Genomic DNA, 10,107 nt, shown 5'->3' with positions numbered 1-10,107 from the left:
CTCTGCGTTTCCCTAAGCCCCTTCAGGACTCCTGGCTGCTAAACTAGACCCAAGTTTGGGAATACCGAGTGATCGATCGCTCCCCTGTTTCTTTAAACGTGCCAATGGGCATCCTGGCAATCTTAATATATGAGCCTGGTGCCCTCCAGGGATATGGGTTTTCAATTCCTGGAACTGGCCAGGAATTGAGGGAGCTGAAGTTGAAATATTCCCAGGTGAGCAAACTCAGGGAGGCAGTGAAGGACAGGAAGGCCTGGCGCAATATGGTTCATGGGGTCACGAAGAGTCGGACACGACTTAACGACTAAACAACAACAACAACAAGAGGAGGTTGGGTGCTTTTATAGTGGCAGTCTCAATTTTCAGCAGTTGCATGACAGGCAGAAAATCAACAGGAGCAGCTTTTATCCTCAGCTGTAAGTGGGAAAATGGCCACCCAGCAAAAGCGTTTGTTTCCTAATTATCATGGTGTTTTTAACATGGAAAAGAGTCAACAACTATTGGAGTTGCAGTTCAGCACAAAATCCGGAGGACCACCTATTGCCATCTCTGTCTTAAACCAGTCTTAAACAGGTGGTTATTCTAAGTTCAGTCTTCAGCTTTTTAAAATAAAGAAAATAAAAGTTATATAATATTAAAATTAAGTACTATTATATTGGTTATTGGAGAAGTGGAAACATATTGAATGGAGAATAGTCCTACATTATTCCAAAAAGTCTGATAAGATCATGGGTTGTCGAGTTCAAGAATTAATATATCCCCACCCTGTGCCATTAATCATAAGAACCCCAACACCTTAAGGTTGGCCTTAGACAGGGTAACCAGATGTCCCAGGGTGGAATGTGGTGTCCTGAAGGGTTTTTTCCTACAATGACTGCAGAAACTGATTCACTGATAAGTAGGTTATTTCCAGGCACAGTCCAAATGTCAGAATCTGTCAGAAGTCACCTTTCCTTCTTGCATTCAAGTAGGTTGTGAAAACCTTTATTTTACAATTACCTTTCTGCTCCAGATAATTAGTCCATGAGGCTTCCTCCAAGCATATATATTTTTGTTTAATCTTTAATTAAATATTATTGTATTATAATATTCTGTTTTTACAACAGTTTTAAAACTGTTTTTACAGTTGTTGTACACTGCCAAGAGTCATAAGATTGGACTGTTAACAAATACAGGAAATAAAGAAATAAAATAAATCTACTGAAACTGCTCCGGCTCCCTATCTTAGATAGATACCTAACTATCTTGGGTAGTTGTTAGGTAGTTGTCATGGACAAAGATCATCCTGTAGTGATGACTGAAATGCAGAATTTCCTCTCCAGACATTGCACTAAATATTTTATGTTACTTGCATGACAAATAAACCCTGTGAGGTTTACTGATTATGATCAAATTGTTCAGTGCTACTTACAATTTTCAAGTCTAAACCAGGAAAAGTGTATAGTATTGCACCAAAACCTGTAGTAAGCCTGCCCAGCAGAAAGCCTACAGAATCAATAGTGATTCTGTCCATTTTTATGGCTGCAAGAGAGTTCCATAAGTCTGCTATTTTAGGCTCTTGCTCACTTCGAGCAGTCACTAAACAAATGGTTATTAAGTGAGGACTACCTGTAGGTAATTTCTGAAAGTGATTAGAAAGTGAGTTAGTGAACCCAGTGTCTTTTCAAAGGGGCTGCTGTGGTTCAGAGTCCAATGGCTTCCCTTTGTCTCCTGGAGCTCAAACCCACGGGAAACTACTATCCTGCAGTCTCCTCACAAGGAGCAGCTGTCTGAAGTACAAGTGAGTGATCTCCTGTCCTCTCCTTATCCAGAGATGCTCTGCTGGACCAATCTACTCACCAATCCTTCGGTCGTAGCTGTGGCATTGACTCAGTTCATTTGCAGATATTTCTCACCGGAAGTCCCGGTTTTACTATAACGTTTGAAGGGGAGATTCATTCACATCAGTGGGCATTGTAAAAATCTCTTTTGAATGCTTTGCACAGCCCTAACACTTACTGTACATCCCAGCTGAGCTACTGTAACACACTCTATATGAAACTGCCTTTGAAAAAACGGAAACTCGCCAAGATGTCAAAATGGAAAAGTAGCAAAGACAAGCATTGACCAATACCTATTATTCCTAAACTCTCTGTTGTCATTAGGATTGTCTCTCTCATCTATGGTAGTATCTGCAGGAAGTGATTGCTACTTCATTATGCAGGCAAGGTGATGACAAAATATCAGATTCCTACAAGTGATTTAAGGTGCATTTCCTTCACAAAAGAAAGGAAACCTGTAAATGTTCTTAGGTGTTATTTTAAAAGATTGTTTTAAAAATATACCTTCTATAAAAGGGAACATACCTTTTGTTTCAGAGATAGGATTATTCCCAAAGTTACTCTATCTATTGTTAGCCCCTTCTTGCAATAATCCAACTTCTCCCAATCCAATGTTCTTCCCCTTCTCCAAGTTCTATTAATGTATTCTGCAATAGCCCTAATTTTTGAAGGAAGGGTCAGATGCTAGTCAACTGAATATTAATGATTCTGCTTTTTGTAAAAATCTTGTAGAATTTATCCATATCATAGATCTGCTTATATTATTCTCAGAACAAATTTAGCAATGTTTTTTTATCCGCACTAGAGGGTGGAATGGAAATGGGCTGTTGACATTTTGAACTGATGTGCTACATTTCTCTGCATGTGCTCTAAAGTCATGCTGCACTTGCCCACCCCCACCCCACTACTGGAGATTTATTTTGGAAATTGTCATACAATCAGAGGTATTCTGTCTTGATTTTTTAAATTTTTAATATTTTTTAAATTTTAATATATTAAGTAGGCATCCCTTAGCAAAGTATCAATTGGCTAAGGCACAATCAAGTGCATTGTACAAAGCAGCAGAAGGAACTGAAACATCCCCTGTGTTTAAAGAAAATTACTACTGATAGGAGAGCTCTTAATGCAAATTAGCTATAAGGAGCTTTTACTAGTACAAGTCTTGGTGAGTTAATTGAACCTTTCTTTTTGGTCACCATGTTTGTATTCTAAGAAGCGGTTGTAGATTGCTTAATGAGAGCCAAGAGACATGCTGTAGCTTTTCATTCATCGTTACAGAATTTCTGATGAGTGTTTTGGTGATGACACAAATGTTTTGCATATTATCCGCAGTGCCTCATTCCAAGACAGGCTTTTTAGTAAATGGTTTATTGGTGTAACTGCACATAGTCAACGATGAGAAATAAAACAGATTTACCATCTATCCTGTATAAACATTGCATTTTATTTTCTCATCATGCTCCTTGTAAAACAATGATTAATAATAGGAGACCATTTGCATATTCATATGCAGTGTGAATAAATGGAGTCCACAGCAAATTACTTCAGTTGTCAGGGATGCTGTTGGATCAGGACCTCCTGCGTCACATGCCAGAACAGAGCTGCTGTGATATGACTATGAACCCCCAGGTGGCATTATAGCCTTGTTTTTTCATGTGTTCGTTTTTGTACTGGAGGACTCTTCTACTTTGATTTAGGCATATTTTTTTCCTTTCCAATTCCTCATGATACGTTTGAACAAATGAACTAGTCACACTTTCTTCTGTTTACTTTTAAAGAGTCCAGTTTGTAGGCATCCTGGTGCTCCTGTGCAATGGTTGTGAACTCATCCATGAGAGCAGAAATCATGTCCTTAATGGCATTCAGCAAATTAACGTCTACAGCATAATGAGATCTTGCAGCCACTCTTCAGTAGAAAGCTCCACTCAGATTTTAAAGATCATAACTGTGGTCAGATTAGTTACATTTCAACAGCTTTATGTGAAAAGTGTGAATTCAATTATAACTAAAGTTTTATTATGCACAAATATTAAAGTGATGCTGTGGTATGACAGAATTTGGGATGGGATTACTGTCATATTGGTCAACTGGATGTTGAAGGCTCAGGTTAACTAGCAGTTTTATTATGGCAATTCATATTGTCATGGGAAATGCAGGTTCTTTTAAAAGGAAAACTTGTCTCTTTATTATTCTCTGCTAACTTCTTCCAGGCTGATGGGAGACTCACTGATTTTCATCTAGAAGTTCTTAATTTCAATATCTGTTACTTCCAGTCAAAGAAGATTTTTGCTAATAGTACTAGGAAAAAAACCCTCTACCAAGAGCATAGAAATTTGGTGCTGCTGGGGGACTTTTGGGGAAGAAATGGCAGATTGAAGACAGCTCTGTGGAAAGTGGAGCCGACAACCACAGTGGAATGAAGAGCCAGCAAGTAGACCAGCTTTTCGATAATTCCTCTCTGGACAAGGAGAGGACTTGAGATTGCCCATAAGTGCTCCAGATAGTTGCTCCTCATGAGGAGACCACAAGACAGCAGTCTCTGGTGGGTTTAGAGCTCTAGGAGATAAGGGAATGGCCATGTTGCTCAAACTGCGGTCAGCGCCTTTGAAAGGACACTGGGTTCACATACTTCCTTTTCTAATCACTTTGGGAAACTACCTGTTAACTGCTTTTCAGGTATTAGGAACCCTAACCTTTTTCTATCTTTCCGTGTTAGTAAAGGAGGTGATAAGTACTAAAATTGTTTATACTTTTTGTGATGAAGGGGGAAGTCATTTCTTTATATTTTTTTCTTTTTCTGTACTATATTCTTATTTTTTTTTCTATTTTTCTTTCTTTTTCTTTTCTTTTCTGCATCTTCTTTTTCTTTTTATTCTTTTTTTAGTTTGTATTAGTTTTATTCTTGTAATTGTAATTTTTAATACAAGTACTATAAAAAGAAATTTGGTGCTGCTAGTCGGAACAGGGAATGCTGCTAATCTATATGGATCAGTGAGTTGATTCAGTTACGGGTTTGCACATTGCACTAAGCTATAATGCATCTTATTTTAGTTTTAGCTTAGCATGTTGAGTGAACTCAGCCAATTCTTTCATTATTTAATATACACTTGATTAAGCAAATCATGATTTACAATCACGTGTCAAATCAGCCAATGAAATACTTGAATTCAGTGCTATAAGGCTGCCACACAATAACTATGATCCTGCAATATTTTTAATTGGATCAATGGGGAGAGCAATGTATTGTGGGAATAACAAAAAAGTGGTCAGCTCACTAAGTCAATTAACTTAGCCTAAAGTTGTTAAATTTAACATAAAGCAGGCCCAGTTTCATATACAGTTAAACTAATTCCATCTAGTCAGTCATGTTATAGGACTATTGTGCCTGTCTAGTCCTCCAAGAAAAAGGATTGGAGGTACAGAATGGCTGGGGGAAAAAAACCCTAATTTCTTCATTACAGAACTCACTGCCAAGGCATGGCAGCATAGAACTATACATCCCAAGCTCAGAAGCATGTTAGAGTTGCCATCTTGTGGGATCTTTTTTTCAACTTCACAATCTAGTCTTCAGCCTCCAATTCTCAGTCTCCCATCCAAATACCAAGTAGGGCTGACTGTGCTTTAACTTTTCAAGATCAACCAAGATTGGCTGGGTGCTTCTATATTTGGGTGGAAGATGCTCAGATGCTCAATCAGCATCTTAAGGGGAGGATACTTCCTTAGAACTTAGTACAGGTAGTCCTTGTTTAGCAACCAAAATTGAGACTTGCAACTTGGTCGTTAAGCAAAGTGGTCTCCAAGTAAAACCATGATTCTGCTTATGATCTTACTTCAGCTTTCCTTTGCTTTATAGACCTGCAAAGGTTGTAAATGTTAGGATTGGTCGCAAAGTTACTTTTTCATCACTGTTGTAACTGTGAATAGTCACTGTACAAGGCAGTTGCTAAAAGAGGACTACGTGTAAAAGGAGATTTTCCCAGCATGTCCTATTCAGTAGATGAAAAGCTTTTGTCATATAAAAAAATCCAAGAGAGAAGCAGTACACCAGGGCTAGAGAAAGAAATCAAGGTATGCTGTTCTGGAGCCTCTGATTAAAAATTAGAATCTATTAGACCCTGAAAACATTCAGGAAAGTAAGCAGGAAATTTTGCTGCAGTGATCTGTTTAAGAAATGGATAACAAATATGAACTAGAAACATTACTTAAGGTTATTTTTATTTTGGGAATGTGCATAATTATTCAACCTTTATGACCTCCAATGTGTATTTTCTCTATGCAAGCTCAGAGATTGGATATTTTAAGTGGCAGACTGATACAAGCTTATGTTCTGTTCAGAGTTTATCTTTCTTGAATTTTCCATCATTGAGATTCTCTTAAGATGCTGCCTATGTTTTTCACACCTTTCTATTTTTATCTTTTCCGCTGCTGATTGCATTGCAATGCTTTTTTTTCTTTTTTAAAGAAAAAGGTTAATTTTGTTTATACCTTGTGAGATTGATGTAGCTCCCAAGGGAAACTAATTTTCCTAAACATATGCCTCAACAGCATAAGAAAATCATGCTATAAAATTTATTTCATTTTTGTAAGAATTAACAGGTTCATTTCTGAGCTAGCATCAAAGAGACAACAGGCAGTTGCATGAAATTAAGTTCTTTATTCTTCACCCAAAAGCAAAAGCAATGACAGCAAGCTATTAGGTGGGTGACCACAGTTCTACCCCCTCCCCTCAGCATAATATAACCATTCCATTCAGCCCCTCCTTTAGAATATCACCCCTTACTCGGTCTCCCATTTCCTACCTCAGTATCATTCCATATTAGGAATATCCTTCCTTTCTAGGGCCCCTTGATGGCTAACTAAACACCTTTTCCCTAGGAAGAAACCATCCTTGGAATGTATACCTTATCTTGTTTCTATGGGTAGAACTTCTTATCTATCAAGTTTAGAGAAAAAGGCCTCCAAGCTTACAAACTTGAAGAAAAGAATAAAATAGGATTCAGAAATCCTTAATGAAAGTCTAAATGGTTCAGTACTAAATATAAGAGTGCATTGTGTGTGTGTGTGTGTGTAAGTACTAAATATAAAATATATGTGTATGTAATTATATAAAATCTTCTATCATTTTCATCATTTTTTTTTACAAGGTGCACAGGCAGTGGGTTCCTTATTGTCTCACATGGTTCTGTTCGAAGGAAGGATGCATCCATGAGGAAGACAGGTGGTGGCAACAGTAATGACCAGAGCGTCACACCAAAGAAGGCAGCAGATCTGGGATGTACAGACCAGAAGACTTTTGGGAAAGGAGGTTTGAGACCTCCATCTTTTCAGCCTATGGGCTCAGTCCTACCTTTACAAATATACTTTAGCTAGAGAAAACAAAACCTACAAACCAGCAGGTATCTGCTAGGTAATTATAAATATGCCTTCTATACATTTAAAAATAAGTGGCTCCCTCCAATTAAATAAATGCAGCAGAATTACATATTTCTTGTTCTGATGGGGAAGAGAAAAAATCCTTTTATGTCTCTGAGGAAATAGAGTGATTATTTCTAAGGGAAAAAAATCAAAACATGTGAATTGTATTTTTTTATTTAGAAGAACTGCAGTTTGTCTATCCCAAACATTTGAAAAGTGAATGAGACAGATATATGCAATGAGTAAAATCAGGAAAAATATTTAAGTTATTGAAAATATATCCCCTATCTGCTGAAAGTCAGATTTAATTTACCTTTTAACCAAAACAACATCATAGCATGCAGTGCTGAAGAGAAGTATATACAAAGGCCCAGTTCAAATCCTTTTTTTAACAGGAAATAGCAGCCTTCCCCCAGTAAACTTGTCCACAGACTCCCAAATGGCCATGTTGATGGAATGGATCACTCTTGGGACTTGGGACTTATTTAAACAGACTGAGAGAAGCAAGTGGGATGATGTATCCAAACTAACTGGAGGCAAGGACGAGCTTGGAGCAGTTTTTTTTTATTTTAACGATGTAACCGCAAATAGATGAATCCATGAACTTAAAGACCAAAATGTGCATGAGTAATAGACTAATAAATAGTAACTAACACACCCCATTTAAATAATGAGCTAATTATAATGAACATGAGATGTATGTAATAGGAGGAGCCAGGAAACTTCAAGGAGGCGGTTGCAAAGAATGTAACCTCCGAGTACCTCAGCCAATGGGGAAACGAGGAGAGAATGACGGGTGTGTTAGCTGGATATAAAAGCGGGGGGGGGGGGACCTGGCTCCTCGGAGATCAAATCTGATTGTGCAGATTCTCCCCACTTATTGCAATAAACGAGTTTAAAAACCCTCACCTTGCGTCCAGAAGGTTTGTCTCAGGAGAAGTTTCTGCCCTGGCACGAAGGAAAGTGTCTAGGGGAGCATATAACAAGACCAACTCTCTCCACCACACACACCACAAGGCAACAGCTGGATTGTATAGCAGTTTCCTTACTCTCCCATATACTGCTGGGTTAGATCTCCTCCAGCCACTGATCCAGGCTGTCTTTCTCTCTCACTGCTCCTCTGGGCTCTTGCAAGTCTCAGGCCTTCCCTGATCAGTTCACTGGTGAGCTCCTTACTGGTGAAGCCTGCCAGTCTCTCTTGCCTCCATTGGCCAAGCCCTGGCAACCATGCCACCTTAGCTCACTGCACCTTTCCCTTTCCCTGTCCGCTGCAGGAAGGAGAAGGCATGCTTCGTCCCTTTCATCTCTTGCTTATTCTCTCAGTGGTGAGAGGGAAAGGATTTCCACTTCTCAACAGTCTCAGTTGCATAGTGATCCTCCCTTCTCAGTGGTCGTGAGCATTCATCCAGGGATGAAACTCACAACTAACTTTCTTCCCTCTCACACATGCCATTGCAATTAAGGAATTACATGGAATTTGGTTCTGCTGCCCTGGTGCTAACCCTGCTTACTTGGGAATAAGCATCATATTGTTGTAGAAAAGGATCATATCATTCAGCAATAAAGTGAACATTTATAATCACATACATGCTCAGCCTGCTGCCAGACTCTTAAAAAAAAAAAAAGATACTATCTTTTCTGTATTTTAGGGCTTTTGTTAAATAAGGGGGGGAAAGGATCATCAAAACAATACATGTTGAAGCAAGACCTATTTGCTGCTGCTTCTCTGCCACATGCTGCTCACCAAGTCATCACTTGGATTTCTGGGCCTCTGGACCTCAGTTGTGCAGTTATGTAACTTCAGATTCAAAGCTAAGTCTTAGGGCCTTTCCTCACTTGCATCCAACTGTGACGCAAACATGCTCCAGCAAACCCTTTTCTTTGCCATGTCCTGCTGCTGCCTTCATCTGATCTCCAGCCCATATCTGAAGCAGCCTTAAGTTATCCTTAGAATTAATAAGAGCCTCTCCCCACAGCCACCATCCTGGCACAGGTATTGCCATGGACATCTTCTGATGCTCTTCACTAACATTCTGTTAGCAGTGCCAGGAGGGGATCAGTGCTAAGTGGGATCAGCCTGGTTTCTCTTGGCTATTTTAGGCCAGTGCAGGCATGCCCTTGCCCTAGGGCCCCTTAGGCACCCCTATTCCACCCTATTCTTTCAAACTGGGCTCTTTCCCTGTACTCCTCAGATCTCCAAGATGGTCTTTGGCTTGGAGGCCTGGATTAGGCTGAACAGAAGTTCACCAGGAATTGTGGAAGGATGGAGTGCATGCTAAAGCAGGAGAAAGCAAGACATCTTTTTCTACTGCATCATGATGCAATTCTCCCTGCAACAGTCAGCTGCTGTTCAGGCTGCTTTTAAGCACAGGTTTAATGCTCCTCTGGAAAAGCATGATTGTAGAATATTACTAGTTTTACTAAAAATATTTCTCCAAAGAGCCCAGCTGAATGCACCCGTGCAAAACAATTCCCATATCCCCTCACCCAGATCCAAGACATGTTAAGAAGAATGAAAGGTGGACATTTTCCTGCCAACTGGTGATCTTTGGTAAGTGGGACAGAGGAAAAATGGGGAATCCACAAATCCCTGTCCTTAGTACGCCCTGTACATCTTTAATAAAGGTAGTACTTAACCTGTGGCAGGATAGGAATCAGTAGTGGGGACAGTAAGTTTTATGGCAGTATAGCTTTCTGCTGGTACAAGGACAGGTGGATAGTACCTCAACTTGACAATGAAGAAGTGTTCTTAGTGTTCTTCCTCTTTAGATGGCAAATTGCATTACTTTCAATAGAAGAGAATACTTTATCTGTAGCTCCGGATTGAACTATGGAATTCTTGGTGTTCTCTGAGCTTGGTTGTTTGCTTGCA

The 10,107-nt window shown here is 39.3% G+C and overlaps 1 long non-coding RNA gene across 1 annotated transcript; it reads left to right on the top strand.

The window, feature by feature from the left end:
- Position 1: 1 nt before the first annotated feature.
- LOC148213751 (uncharacterized) lies at positions 2-8,131 on the top strand. The gene is made up of 3 exons (XR_015793680.1): positions 2-573; positions 1,670-1,780; positions 6,965-8,131. It is a non-coding gene; the product is annotated as an uncharacterized LOC148213751 (long non-coding RNA).
- The last annotated feature ends 1,976 nt before the right edge of the window (positions 8,132-10,107 follow it).

This window comes from Python bivittatus, unplaced genomic scaffold (assembly GCF_059951505.1).
Source record: "Python bivittatus isolate LINGU-HERP-01145 unplaced genomic scaffold, Pbiv_v1 ctg000850_np1212, whole genome shotgun sequence".
NCBI classification, from domain to species: domain Eukaryota; kingdom Metazoa; phylum Chordata; class Lepidosauria; order Squamata; family Pythonidae; genus Python; species Python bivittatus.
Note: the sequence above shows the minus strand (reverse complement) of the source record. Positions and strands in the feature narration are given on the sequence as shown.